This window comes from Macrobrachium rosenbergii, chromosome 37 (genome assembly GCF_040412425.1).
Source record: "Macrobrachium rosenbergii isolate ZJJX-2024 chromosome 37, ASM4041242v1, whole genome shotgun sequence".
NCBI classification, from domain to species: domain Eukaryota; kingdom Metazoa; phylum Arthropoda; class Malacostraca; order Decapoda; family Palaemonidae; genus Macrobrachium; species Macrobrachium rosenbergii.
Window position 1 is genome coordinate 4,843,015 of NC_089777.1, and position 11,624 is coordinate 4,854,638.

At 40.4% G+C, this 11,624-nt stretch overlaps 1 long non-coding RNA gene across 1 annotated transcript; it reads left to right on the forward strand.

Annotated features, from left to right (window-relative positions):
* Positions 1–819: 819 nt before the first annotated feature.
* On the forward strand, positions 820–6,083 carry LOC136825255 (uncharacterized). Its single transcript, XR_010849271.1, has 3 exons — positions 820–3,129; positions 4,931–5,059; positions 5,841–6,083. It is a non-coding gene; the product is annotated as an uncharacterized lncRNA (long non-coding RNA).
* The last annotated feature ends 5,541 nt before the right edge of the window (positions 6,084–11,624 follow it).

Below are 11,624 nucleotides of genomic sequence, written 5' to 3' on the forward strand. Positions count from 1 at the left end.
TAGGTGGTTACGGAAGTCAGGTCCAGAGAAGGCTAAATACAAATATTGAAAATTGCAAAACTCTACAATGATATTAATCACAATAATAATAAAAAGTAAAAATACCAAAAAATGGAGAAATAATAATAATAATAATGACAGATTCTGGAAATGACTCTTCATAATTGCAAAAATAGCAAAAATAGAGAAATATAGGTCATTCTAGGACAGACGCCTCATTATCCCATCTTCCCACAATTTAGATCTTCTTGCCTCACGCTTCGGTGTATGGCGAATTGCAGCTGTTCTCCAGTCGGGTGATCAGATTGGACATTGTTAGCCTCCGCGATGATTTCAAATTATCCAGGCGGTTTCTATGAACATCTGCGTGGCTGAATGATAGCGAGGTGTGTTTGTGAGCGTCTCAGAACGTCATTGTGAACAACAGTGATACGTCTCATGGTCTCTCAGGTATGGATTCGTTCAAGGAACACCCGCATACACTGTAGCAGTATGAGCGGAAGAGCAGCAGTTTCGTTTCTCGGTGACAAAAGGCAATCATGTTGCTAGTTCCACATAGTTTAGGACGTCTCTGTTCTGTGTCTGCTGTATCTTTTAGGTTGTATGTGATAATGTGGCCCAAATATGGAAATTCATGCACGAATTTTAGACAATTTCTGAGGAAAATTTGTGGTTCTGCAATATGCTTAAGCAATCTTGGGAGCAACGACATGCACTGGGTCATGGTTTGTTGTATAGGATATCCAATTCCTCTGCATATCTGTGGCAAATGTCAATTAGTCACTGGAGACCTTGCACTAATTGGGAAATCAGAACCATATCATCAGTGTAACAGAGTTTGTTTGTTGTTGTTTCGTTGATAGAGCATCCGATTGGAAGTGAGTTCAGTTTGACATTCAGGACATCTGTGTATATAGTAAACAGGTATGGAGAGAGACTGCCCCCTTGTCGGACCCGAAATTGTATAACAATACGTTACTCTTTTGACAGAACTGCTGTTTGGAGAACCAGCAATATAAAATGCCAATTAAATATAGAGTTGTGCTTCTTTTGTGCAGCTTCAGGAAGCGCTTCAGGTAGTTTACTCTGTCAGATGCTTTTCTCACATTTACACAACTTAGGAATACAGGAGAGGCTGATGATAAGTAATAGTTCAGCAGTTCTTTAAGGATGTAGATGCAGGTGTTGGTTGAATGGTTTGCTTTAAATCAGAACAGGTTGTCAATAGTGTGTAGAAAGGGGAGAAGTCTGACTAGAAGAGCCAACTCGAGTATCTTCGACGCAATTGTAGTAATTGCAATCGGGCGATAATTGCCTGGGTCATTTGAATCCTTCAGCTTGTTTTTAGTTAATGGTATCAAGTGAACTAAGAGTAGGGAGTCTGGGAGAAACTGGTGAATTATGCACACACTGAATAGGGCAGCTAGCAAGATGCAGGTTATCGGGTTGCAGAATTTGAAACCTGCAGGAAGACCATCGCAGCCAGGCGATTTATTATTGGATAAGCTGTTTATGGCATTGCTGATGTTAACTTGCATAATACGATCGGTGAAATGAAATTGAATGTTATCAGTAGGGAGGCTATCTACTTTCGTTCGGGAGTCTTGATCGTATATACAATTCAGGATAGCGCTGAAGTGATCGCCCCACATTCTTGTGATAGCCTCATCGCCGACGGCTTCTCCTACTCTCTGTGATAGCTTCTTAGTTTTGGGATTTAGGGATTGAATGTCACTCCAAAGGCGGGCGGGCCCATATTTGCCTTTCATTCAGTATGCATTGTTTAAGAGCAAATTTAAACTGCCCTCTCACCTGTCTCATTAGCAATGCAAAGTGTCCTTCCCTTGGCCTGCCATTTTGTCTCCAGTAAAAACATTTCTCATGAGCGCGCATACAGGTCTTTAACCAATTCATTCCAGCCAGGTATGTACAGATGTTGCCTTGACAAAATCTGAAGGTATCCCTGCCTGAGGCAAGCATAGCAGCCATTGTATTCTAATAAAATTCTTTTAAGATCTCTCCTGTGGTGGTCATTTCTACATTTTGGGTTAATGCAAAGTAAGGCATCTGCCGGTTGAACTATTAACCGCAATCTATTTTCCGTGGTCACCCTAAAGGATCTTGTTTTCTCTTGGTTTTTAAAGTCCCAGGTCACAGCAGCAGGTAGGCGACCAGTTAGGCGATTCACAGTAGGGAGTGATGAGGTATTGAATGACACCTGTAAGGGGATGTAATCATAGCCTGTTGTGAGATCGTAGTAAATGTTGTAGGACACAATCGACTCATGAAGGTGCGTTGACAATGTAGTGGACCAACCACGAGGTTGTAATTGTGTCCGTTGTATTTTGTACATAGGTATAGGAAGAGGTGGGGAGGAGCATTAGGCCTACATCACTAAATTGTTTTGTGGGATGAGAATTAAGGTCCCCAAGCATACAAATGTGGCCAGCAGTAGAATCGTGAATAATTCTATGTAACTCACCTAGGATCATGCAGTATTGATCAAAATTTTTGTTCTTTTCCCAGGGCATATAAACATTAATTATTAGGATCTTGGAGTCCCCTACTGTCACTAATGTTTGTAAAATATTAAAGCATTTGAAAATGAGCATGAGAGAGTTCCAGGCATAGGAAAGTTGCTGACTTCATGCAGTGTACCTTTTCTCCATTTTTTAATAAAGTAAGGACAGAATTTTATTTATTCAGAAATTAGGAATTAGGTATATGAGTTGAAGGAAAACATTTATTACAGATTGCACAAGGTGGATTTGAGTTCGTTATTTTCAACATGGATACCTCTCTGTTCACTTGAACTGAGAATTTTAAGCTAAAGGTGAAAAATGCAGATCTGTACAGTATTGTTGGCTTTCAACCATGAAATAAATCACCAGTACCCAAAGCATAGGTTTCATCCAGTTATAGACTCAGAATTTAATAAATTGACAGTTATCTCTTTTGATGCCTGACAAAATTCTTTTCCTCCCTGCAGATTTCGCCAACATGACGAACCCAAAAGGTTTGCGCCGCGGAACGCGGAACATGTTCTCTCGTGGATACAAGAAGCGAGGAACTGAGCATCTCTCTACCTTCTTGAGGGTCTACAAGGTCGGAGACATTGTTGACTTGAAGGTATGTTATAATAATTGTTTTAGTGAATGGTTGAAATCCCCACTAGCATGCCCTGTTGCCAAGTAGCTGTAGCTTAAAGAAGTGTAAGTTGCATTCAACTTGTATATAGGTCTGTAAAGATTTAATGGTTGCAAATGAGCACCAGAGGTTAGGGAAAGGCCATTGCACTGTCACTTGTCACAGAGAGTGCATGTAATACATCATAACCCAAACCCTCTCTCTCCACCTTTGTAAGCAAGCCTCAGGAAACCAGACAGATGGTTGCTTATAAAATAGCAGGTTGGCCTCACCCCCCCATAATCACCCATCCTTAGCTTGGTTTTTCCTGTTGAGTGAAGCTGTTGTCAAGCTTTTCAATATGTGGATTTTTTTTTTTTTTCCCCTTTCAAGAACACTTAAGGATGTGACGTTGAGGAAATTGTTAAAAATTCATTTAACCTAGAATCATCAGAATTTTGAGAAGTAGGGTTGTATGTCATTAAAGAAGTTCCATTGACACCAGAACTATATGTTATAGGCTTGTCTTTCTTTTGCATCTGTCATTACAATATATACAATTATATATCTGTATAAACAAGCACATACTGTATATCAAGCACAAGAATGTTTATATTCACCTGACTGAATGCCTACTAGGTAACATAAAGGAAATACTGAGGGATGTATGGACAATAGCGCTCTCTCTCTCTCTCTCTCTCTCTCTCTCTCTCTCTCTCTCTCTCTCTCTCTCTCTCTCTCTCTCCTCCATATATCTGGTGATAGTATGAAAAGTTTTATCTAAGCTGACATTCCAAAAATCTTGAAGGTGTTTAGATATCTCAAAACAGGAAAAAATTCACCCAGATGATTGCATGCATGTTTATACAATTTTATGTATTAGCTTACATTTGTAAGATGGATTGTGAATAATTTTGATATAATTAATTGACTCCAAAATGGATGAAATATGTAGGCTCCAAAGGAAAGTTAATTTAGGTAATGAATCATCTCTGCTATTGTTAGATTTAATACATTAATAAATTTCTTTGATAGCCACTATGAAGCTGCCTATTGACAGGAAGCTGATAGTAAAGTTGTGTCCATTCAAACAAACGTTAGGAAATCCGCAGAATTATGAAAAGATGACACCATTAAATTGCATAATATTAGTTGCCTCAGTCCCATGTGAGAAGTTCCAGTCAAGAACTCAGTTATACAGTAATGACATTAAAAGGAATATCTGGTGTTCAGTGTAGTAGATCATCAATACAGTATAACAAAAAGAGAGATAATACATAAACTTCCTTTCTGTGCTTGTGGTGCACCTATTTAATTTAAGCTGCAGTACTTTGTTGAAAAGGAACAGAATACTGTTGGGTTGGGAAATGATAGATGGAGAAGAAACTAATACCTGTATATGATTAATATACATTTTGGTAAAAATAATGAAGTGTCTGTCAGTGGATAGCCGTAGAAATAGCTGTTTTACACATGATAAAATGTCAGACTAAAAGAGTAAGTAGAGATTGCAAATCCCCTCCCGTACAGTAACCATTTGGATGGGATTTCTGTTTTCCTTCCCCTTCCATGTTGCTCCAAAAAATAACGTTCTTTCCTTATGTTACCTAATAGGCATTCATTCCATATGTTACCTAATAGGCATTCAGTCAGGTGAATATACACGTTCCTGTGCTTGGCATACAGTATGTGCTTGTATATATATATAATTTAATTGTATATAATGTAATGACAGATGCAAAATTTTTCTGGCATGGAGACTTACCCTGAATTTGGATTATATTAATTTAGTTTTTATTTTCAGGGTAATGGTGCTTTCCAAAAAGGTTTGGTACACAAGTGTTATCATGCGTAAAACTGGACGAGTATTCAATGTTACCCAACACCAAGTGTCATTGTCAATAAGAGAGTAAAGGAAAATCCTGGCCAAGAGGTAAGTTTGGGATACAGTACATAAAAGTTAGTTTTCTGTAGTGTAAGGTCAGTGTTTGTAGGTAAACATTTATTAGGCTGTATCCCTGCAGTGGTAAAGACGATGGGGATGTATCAAAGCCCTCTCTCTCTCAGATACATTTCTGTAATAAAGGTTGGCTTTAGTGATGTGTTGGATATAAGATGCATTTCACATTGCAGTGGCCAGTGTTATGAGTCCTGTTAATAAATTAATTTTTTTGTTCACACATTAGCTTCAGATAGAATGATAAAAATGATAGCTGGTAGCAAAAAAGTACCAAGTAAACACCTCAGTAATCAAGCCCAGGAGATTTATTTTTAATCTCTTCCATTAAGTTTGTAAGGCGCCCGTGCTGTCAGGCATGCATAACAACTGCAAAGTGAAGATGAACAAAGAGATTTGGGATAATCAGCAGGTTATCATATTAGAAATCCCACTAAAGTATTGAACTACTGTACCTTTGTAATCTTCAAATACTATAGTTGATAATGTATTGCCATTTAGGGGGAACGTTCTTATTGTTTTTAGAATTTTATTAACCACAGGGATAGTCTGTGTGTTATGGGATGGCTGCAGAAATACATGGCAAACATTAGACAACCATTGCTCTTAGATGAAAATTTCATCACCTTTGATTCTGTCAACAAAATTCTAGTAAGATAATGTTTGTTTTATACTTCTAGTTACTAAGCAGATTTATTTTGCTGTATGAAACATGAACTTATGGTTATAGTACATTGGTTACTTTCTTTTTGTTCAGATTGAACGTCCGTGTCGAGCACATTAAGCCCTCCAGATGCCAGGAAGATTTCAAGAAGAGGGTGAAGGAGAATGATCGCATCAGAAGGAGGCCAAGGAGAAGGGCATCAGAGTTTCTGAAAGAGGCCGCCAGCTGAAATCCTCGTCCAGCTCACAAAGTCAACATTACTAATAATGGCCAGAATTCTCCTGGGACTTCATCTTCCACTTGTGGAGTTCATTGCTTAAATAAAGTGATAGGGAAGTTTGTCTTTCAAAAGCATGACCTTAATCCTGCACTGTTCGTAACTACTTGCACAGTCATTATTAATATTCTTTTTCTATTCGCAGAGGTCAAACTGGGATTAGTTCTTTCCTCTTCTCTAATATTTCTTAGTCACCAAGTTATTTTAATGTGAGAAGTGATCAGTTCCCTGAGTTGAATATTTTCAGCCTGCCAAGATCTTTTACTTTATGTGACCGTGAATTTTGTATGTTGTAAGAGTATATGTATTTATTGGTGTTTTATGGAGGATACCTTTTCGAGACGGAAATAGTTACCACCAAATTTTAGTGAAAATATGAAAGGAGCAGTACTACACTAATATAGAGTTATTGCAGTAACATTGAAGCGCAAAGCAGACCTAAAATTTTATGAATGTAGACAAAGATGGGCAAGGTTATTTAAAGCCTACAGTCCATGACAAACCCATCCTGCCATGGTACGATCGCATATGCTCCTTTGACAACTTTAATAAGTTGAAATGGAAATTTTTATATTCTGAATAAGTGTTGCTATAAGAAATATTGGTCATTAGACGAGTCCTATGGGGTCCAGTGGCTTCTTAATTTTGTTCTTTACAACGAGCACTTTCATGGTATTGTATTTTTAATCACAGTTGAAATTGCCGGGTCTTGTTTCATCTTACTGAACTCGAACTTTTGTCCAAGTGACAAAATGATTGGTCCCAGTGCTTGGTCTGGGGCCTAAATTTCTATTCTCTTCAATATTCATTATGGTGTACAGTTAACCATTATCAAACATATTTGTGCATTCCAAATCCAGCACATATTTGCTGTTAAGGCTATTGTGACATGGAAGTAGTAACGAGGTTTTATTTAGAGATACTAATAAAGGCAGCCGCCAATCTTACATCGAAATATCCCGTGTAAAGGTGGTCACGTCCTTTTGACCCATGGTCATCAGAAAACAATCCAGGATAACCCAGTTCTGAGTACAGGTTCAGCGCTTGCAAGCACCCACCAGGCCCTTTGAGCGGGATCCTAAAAGGTCAGCGTCCCTGTCTTGGGGCATTAGGCCTTTTCCTTTCATTCCGCCCACTGCAACACTGGCACATTCCTTTTACTTGTAACACCGTTAATATTGCTTTCCAGCTTACGACAGACGCCAACAACGTTGTGCAACTGCGAGGCTGTCCTCCTGTTGCTCATCAACGCGCCCAAAGCTCTCGGTTTTCCAAGTTCAGTTCATCCTTTGGACAAAATTCTATATTCCATTAAAATCATTTGGATTATTAGTTCCTCCTGGATGTCCGCCCTGTAACCTTAAAAAAAAGCCACTGGTTCACGCCTTCACGCAATACTGTAAGGGGACAAGAGTAGTTCCACAGTGAAGAGAAAGCCACCTCTCAGAAATAGCGTCAACATTTACCTGTTGAATTGGGTCGCGTTTCCCGGCAATTTGCAAAAATCCCTCAATTTTACCCCAGACCATTGACGCCCTCTCCAGGCTGGTCGAGGTTGACTTATTTTACGTGGTGAACCTGGTTAGATTACCAGGACCTTGCCAGAGATCGAACCACTGACCCAGAAATTTCTATCACCGAAATAAATCCCTCTAACTCCATCAAGTGGCGGGACGTGACCCTCGCCTAGGAGAGCCCCAGCCTGCTCTGTGACATCAGCGTAACAGGCCAGGTAATTTGCATTGGTTCCAGCCTGGACGAATATATAGCAGGTACCTCAAACATCCTTGTGCCTCTCACACCCTCCGGCGGGAAAATGTTCCTTATGCTTTCAAATAATGATTAGTCTTGGCACCTTTTGGGTGCATTTTTTTTACTAAATAGTTGGGCAAAAACAAGTGCCTAGTTAGTGCCATACTGTAATACACTGGGTCGAATGCGCAGGTGCGTTTAATACGTATCATATTTTGTTCCCACTTTAAGGGCGCTGTAGATTGTACATTTAAAATGGGCGCAGCTTTCATTCCTTTTTAATCATTGGCGGATCATATACTCTCCTGGCGGTGGAACTATTTAATAATAGGTGGTGCAGATAACTAATGAAAAGCCACCGCAAACTATTCTGTAGGCTAATGTTTCCAGTTGCTGAAAATATATGAACTCTCCCGGAACACATCACAAGAATTCTCTCTGACTTCCAGTAAAATGGTCTGACGCTCATTTGCAGAACCATACACCACAGTTAAGCGAGTTAATCCCAGTATTCAACGGCCTGGTTGAACACAGGTATGAAGTCATCCCTCATGGGTGTGATTACCGCCTTTGGAAACATCAGCTGATGGGTTTTGGTTGAGCTTTCTGGAAACGCCCCAAAACCACACCCCATCCGCATTGGAACAAACCTATGGGGAACCCGCGTTTGTTGTCCTTGGACGACAAGGGATGAACTGCCACTCCCCATCTCTGCAGAGGCCTAGTGGACCGTGGCGGCAAGTTTTGCAGGCGCTTTAAATTTCGAACATAACATACCACCTTCAAATGCTTCAACCTTTACTTTTACGGATTTCCAGTAAAGTTTGACATTTCCGTCCATCCACTAACATAATGTGCCATAAACAGGGGACCCTTCGCACCCTGGAAGCGGAAATAATAGCCAAGCTAAGAATTCAGCTGGCACTTAAATGCAGGACCACTGGGTTTCCAGACCGGCTAGGGTGTGTATGCCTATCCTGTCGGTGGTCAGGTTGCACGGGTTTGGCCTTCAGCTGATGAGACTCCAGCATGTTTCTTTTATGGCCTACCGGTATTGAAGGAACGCCCAAAAGTAGTAGGGCGGCTTAGGCCTCAGTTATCTTCAAGAACCCGGATATTTTTCAAGTCTGTGCCAAAAGGGGATTAAGTGTTGGTCTCTTCTTGGGATATTGGTAAAACAGTATTTCTGAGAGGTATGTTTCGGCGGCGCCATCATTGTAAGTCTGCCGCTGAGCTTGATTTCCCAAATTTTGGTGACTTCGTACATTATCTTGCTCAATTAGTCACATTTAAAATTAACCAGTGGCATTTTAATCATTTTTCTTTAGGTATTTATTGAATGTCCCAAACACATGTTTCTTCATTCACAGGCATCAAGACTGTATCTATATTGTAGCTCTGTATGTTTTGATTAAACTTCTATCTAATATAACGGATATATATGTTTTTGTTTCGACCTCAGGTCACAGTCAATTCCATTGTCTCTCAGCATTAAAATATTCTTTATTAATATAAGCTGCCTGGATCTGTAATAAAGTAGCAGTAACTTTTACCTGCTCGTTTCTTTGACACCTTACAACATTGCAGAAAAGTAAATCTATAGAAGTTGAACATCTACATGAAAAACTACATTACAATGAATGAATGAATTTGCTGGAGCTGATGGGACACTGCAAAGAACCTTTAGTATGACCTGCAGAGTGCCACACAAGGCACACTGTAAGCATTTCCCCTCTATGGTGATAAATATGCAGCAAAAATCACAGAAGCCACTTCCTTCAGCACTCCTTGGGCTAGTAGGGACCAGGGCAATTAGTATAAAATATGAAAGCACAGTATCTGGAGTGAACCTGAAGGTCCACTTGGTTGACAAGACCAAATGCTTAGGAATAGCTCACACACTTTTCCACAACCACAAGCTAAGGAACAAGCCTCTTCCACTCACGCCAGTGTGGTGCACAAGGCAAAAACACTTGGTTCCACAGAATCCACATCAAGCAAGGGGCCCTTCCACAGAGGTGAAAGAATGCACCATGCCAGACCATCATAGATAATACTCGCATGACCAGTGAAGCACATGTCCAGTGCCTGAACACACTGAAAGTGACAAGTTCTGAAGAAGTGGAGGATAATCATGCATAGTCAGCCTCCCTGTTGCTCATTACCAACCCAACAAAAGAATTGGACCAGGCAGAACTGGTACTGGGTACTGGTGAACTGCCCCTTAACGACATTTGGCAGAGCATACTAATGGCTGTTCCAAACTGGACAGTGGCCAACCTGCATGGGACAAGACCAGTACATACTGGGCATAGATGGACAGTTATGGCCAATAGATTGGTCCATGAATGGTCCAGCTCGGTCAGGACTGATACCATGCATGGTTGGCCAGTTAGGGTAACAGACGGTGTTGGATGTTAGCCAATCCACAGAATAGGGAGAGCAGGAGGACAAAAAGGAGCGGGAGAGAGAGGCGGTTCCCTGCCAGGGTACTTCCAACGTTCAGATCTTCCAAGCAGCAGCCGAGGATAAGAAGCCCTGGGTCAAGATGAGATGGCATCAGCCAAGCCAATGGGGTACACTTAAGAACAGGCAGGAATGGTGGCTACAGACAGACTAACAAAGTAGTATCGAGAATGTTCACTGAAAGTGAACTTGACCTGTTGCAAGGGAAAAACAATAATTAGAGGCGGACCCTGCCTACTTAACCTCCTACAGGCCGAGTTTATACAAAGGGAGAACAGACATGAGTGGTCTCAGCAGGTGATGTCAGGGCTCCCATGAGCACAAAACAAGCAGAAGCTGCAGGGAAGAAGGAAAGAAAAACAACCAGCTGACTCCAACAAACAGCATCTGAACAATTCCAGTAATTCCAGAAAAACAGTCAATACTTTCAATTTCTGCCAAAAGAAATTAAGATACATGTGACAATTTATGTGGGCAGAAAACCTATCACACACAAAATTTGTGCTAGCTTTCACTCAAGCTGATTTACAGAACCACCATGCACACGCCAAAATACCAAAAAGGCAAAGAAAATAGGAAACTTCACAGCCAGTCACATTCTGGGGCTAACAGCGACATCAGGAAAGTTCTGACTGTAAGGCAGCCATAAAAAAAATATGACAGGCAGACAGGCAACTGGACAGATAACCTTAAACACCAATCTACTTCCACCATAGCATCCATGTTTATTCACTTAAAACACCATACCTTTACTAGTTTGCATCAAGGAATAGTCCTTTACAAAATAAAGAATGGTTTACTTTTTCTTGACATATATGGCTGACTGTACAACCTGGCTTTTTGTGATGAAACACTTATTCGTACAGTAAACTGTCAATATCTACTAAATTTCAGGTGTAGCCAGATAAAGTGCAGTTTCACATATACAGTAAACCCCCTCGTATTCGCGGGGGATGTGTACCGCAATGCAGCGCCCCCGCCCATGAATAGCTAAAATCCATGATTACTTAGAACCCCCTCTAAAAACACTTAGAACTGCCTATTTTGATAGTTTAAACACAAAAAACCCTCTAAAGATGCTTGTACCTGAGTATTTTCATAGTTTTATTACAAAAAGCGCATTTAGTCATGAAAATTATATGAAAACACAGTAATTAGTGAATATTTCTCAGTGAAAAATACTGTAAGGACTGGGGTTTGAGTGACATACTGTCTGGGTGTTTACTGGTTTATTGGTAATTCCTTACCGAGATAAATGTACAGAATCTTCAAAGATGTTATTGACGCGTGCGAGCGGTAAGGTAGCGTCTACACACGGACAGGTAAAACAGAGATACAGACTCAGACATCTGTGTTTGTCGGCAGACAAACAGATGGTGATA